Here is a 4,146-nt window from a genome sequence, read left to right on the forward strand (position 1 = left end):
ATTTTTGAGATAAAGATTGATTTTTGAGATAAAGATTTATTTTTGAGATACAGTATGATTTTTGAGATACAGTATGATTTTTGAGATACAGAATGGCTTTTGAATGGTAAGGAATGGTGATTTCAATTATGGTTTATGTATAATTGGTTTTGTTGGAATTACTTAAATGGATAGTCATGATTTGATAAATTGAATTTTGTTCTCCAAGTCATTTATACAAATGATTTACATTATTGGCAATGAATATTTTGAGTTTTGGAATTTGATCAGTATTCAGATTCTCAAATTATTTACTGTAAAATTTGTCAATGTATATTGTACTATGTTTTAAATTATAGTTGTGCACCACTGAGTTCACCACTCAGCGATAGCTTTGCATGCTGTCGCAGGTAAGAAGAGCATAGAGCAGTAAGTAAATTTCTTTGAAGATATATTCAGATCAGCTCCAGGTATATCATAGGTATACCCATGTACATAGGTTTTGATGTATGCATGTAATAATGTGTATGTAAATTATTTGAGCAGTTGTATAGAAACTCTTGTAAAATATTTTGGTATGTAATTAAATGTAAATTATCGTGAATGTAAATCTGAGATTTCATTTACTTAAATAGTTTTGTATTATATTTCTTGTATCTCAGTCTTTGAAAAATCACTATGGATTTGAATTGAGAAATATGTTGTGTTGAGAAATATATTGGAGTTGAGATTTGCAAATACATATTGAAGTGTTTTTTACAGGTTTTCTGAAGAATTGTTTTATCCAAAATACAGATGGCACTCTGCCAAAATTTTTACAGAAACTCCAATTAAGTCAAATGTGTCAGTTTTATCACTTCAGTTCAAAAAGGTTTTTAACACCTGTAAATAGTGCTCACCACTGTAAAAGAAGTAAGAAAAGTTTTGAAAATCCCTTGTAGTGTATTTAATGGGTTATCAGTAGACAGAGTTGGTAATTCATTAGGTATACTACGGGATCATGTTATGCCTTACAGAGGGGTAGGGTGTGACATATTTTAGTGGTATCAGAGCAATGGTTTTAAAGTGAATTTCGAATTGTGAATTTGAAATCTTTTGTCAGAATTACAATCGCTCAAATGTTTGATACATATAGTACATTTACATCATAAATATGAACTAATGGAGAGGAATCTCCTTATGTTGGTTGTACAGGAATAGAAAATTCTGTGAAAGAATGGAAGAGAAGAATAAGACAATAGAACAGTCTGTGATGGCAGAAGTACAAGTTGAGGCCCCAACTCCACAAAGTGTCGAAGGCCCGACTGTACCAGTTTTATCAGTACAAATTACTGCACAAATGGCCCAGCAAATAGCCACTTTCTTTCAACAAATGGCTGATAATCTGTCAGCCCAAGCCCAAGTACAGACCCAACACCCACAAGGGCAACATGAAATAGAGAAGAGGGAGAAACCTATGGGTCAGAGCTCAAGCAGTAATTTGAGAAAGAGAAAAGAAATTGAGGAGCCCCGAGCTCAGGGATATAACAGAGGTGGATCATCAAGGCAGAGACCACCAAGGTCTAGTCGTCGAACAACTAGAAGTTCCTACCCTCCCCGCCAATGTGAAACTTGTGGAAGATATCATGGTGGGATATGCTATAAGGCCTCTGGAGCCTGCTACAATTGTGGAAAACTTGGACACTTTGCTAAAAATTGTACTAAACCACCTCGATCTGCTCTCCGGAGTTCACAGACCGTCAGTCAGAGTCAAGATAGAAATAGAGTTAGTACTCCTCACCACTATAACACAGTGAATCAACCCGAATATAGTAGCGCACCAGTCAGAGCGTCCACTATGCTCCAAGGAGAAAGAGCAGAAACTTCAGATGTAGCTGCTGGTAAGTTCTTAATTTTTGAAAGAAACAATTAATTATTATTTGATCCCAGCACTACTTAGTTGTGTGTTAATGTCAGAACTATATGTTCTGTTGTTATTCCTTTACAGGGGAATAAATTTTGATGCGTTAGTGACTAGTCTTTTAGGATCAAAACTACAATAACAAGTATGATTGACATTAATTTTGGAAGAATTGTTAGCTAAAAGTATTTTCTAACATACCATAAATTATAAAGCTAATTGGTGAGCCTACTTAATGTAAGGCAAGAGGACGTAAAAGTAAGTTACAGTAATAGAATTGCTCTAGATGAGGACAAAGATGTTACTGTTAGTAATTGTCAAGGGATATTGTAATAAGAATCGGTTTAGGATATTATTGGATTCGAGAAAGATAAGATGTTAGAAAACCTAGCCTATGAGGTTATAACGTAGTGACTATATAATGTTCTCAATGTTTGTATTGTAAGCTGCAGATTACAGTACCGACACGGGATTATTGTGTAAAGCTACGTACTTCCTCGTGGTACAATAAATTAAGAATATTTGTAAGTAATCTATAATCGACACAGTTGCGCCCGAATAAAGTACTATTACGGGAAATAAATGTGAAAATTTTAGTCAGAAATTTAAGACTTCAGAACTAGCCTATCAAACGACTACACTTGTAAGGTAGCTAGAGTCAGTGACTCAGTTATATTAATGTGAATTACCTGTACCACAGTAATTGCTATAAGCTTAGAGATATCAGTACGACTTATCATCCTCAGACGGATGGACAGTCGAAACAAGTGATTCAGGTAAATTTTGAAACTCATTGAGTTTCTATAAATAATGAAACGAAATGATAATAATAACCTGTAAAATGGAATAAACCCTCGAGAATATACTGAGAACTTCTGTCCTTGAATCCGAGGGGAGATGGGACAGATACATCCCACTAATAGAATTTGTATACATCAATAAGTGTCAAGCTAGCATACAAGTGGCACCCTATGAAACATAGTAAGAGAACGGATAACTATGGATTTTGTGATGAGATTTCCGAGGACACAGAATAGTCATGATGCAGTATAGGTCATAGTTATCAGACTAACCAAGTCTGCTCACTTTTTGCCAGTTCGGATGGACTATAGCCTGGAAAGATTGGCCAGATTGTACATATATGAAATTGTAAAATTGCATGGAGTGCCAGTATCGATTGTATCTGACAGAGATCCTAGGTTCACTTCTAGATTCTGGGGTAGTCTTCAGAGAGCCCTAGGAACTAGATTGAACTTCAAAGACAAAGATTCCACCCATGACGGATGGCCACCGAAGGGTAATTCAGATATTGGAGGATATACTACGTGCTTGTGTGATTGAATTTGAAGGTAGTTGGGATACACACTTGCCTTTGATTGAGTTTGCTTATAACAACAGCTACCAATCAAGCATTGGGATACCTCCATATGAAGCTTTGTATGGCAGAAAGTGCAGAACTCCCTTATGTTGGGATGAAGTAGGTGAAAGAAAGGTGATTGGGCCAGAAATTGTTCAGCAGACATAGGAAAAGATCAAATTGATCAGAGATAGACTCAAGGCTACGCTGCATCGTAAGTCTTATGTTGATCTGAAGAGAAGAGATATTGGATATGCAGTGGGTGATAAAGTATTCCTCAAAGTTTTTCCTTGGAAGAGGAATGTGAGATTTGGCAAAAAGGGGAAACCGAGTCCTCGTTTACCTGATCATATGAGGTTTTGGAAAGAGTGGGTCCTTTGGCATACCGGTTGGCATTACCTCCAGAGCTAGCAAGGATACACAGTGTCTTCCATGTGTCCATGTTAAGGAGGTACAGATCAGACCCATCTCATGTACTGTTAGTTGAAGAGATTGAAGTAAATCCAAACCTCTCATATGAGGAAGAACCCATAAGAATTCTGGCTTATGAGGTGAAGCAGCTGAGGAACAAACAGATACCCCTGGTTAAAGTGCTGTGGAACCATCATTCATGCAAAGAAGCTACTTGCGAACGTGAAGATGATATGAGGAGACAGACCCACACTGTTCAGAGACTAATGCTGTAAAATTTCGAGACGAAATTTATTTAAGGGGGAGAATTGTAACGCCCCAAAGTTCCTAGAGTGCGTTCATTGCTCGGTGACTGTCTGTCCGGACAGCTAGGATGCCTAGAACTACACTTTGACACGAGGGAGGAGACATAAAATAATGAAATACAAGAAAAGAAAATACAAGAAAAACAAAGGAAAAATAATAGCAAAGAAATGTGATCAAGTTAAGCGAGCCGGGA

Source organism: Hevea brasiliensis, chromosome 11 (assembly GCF_030052815.1).
Source record: "Hevea brasiliensis isolate MT/VB/25A 57/8 chromosome 11, ASM3005281v1, whole genome shotgun sequence".
NCBI lineage: Eukaryota > Viridiplantae > Streptophyta > Magnoliopsida > Malpighiales > Euphorbiaceae > Hevea > Hevea brasiliensis.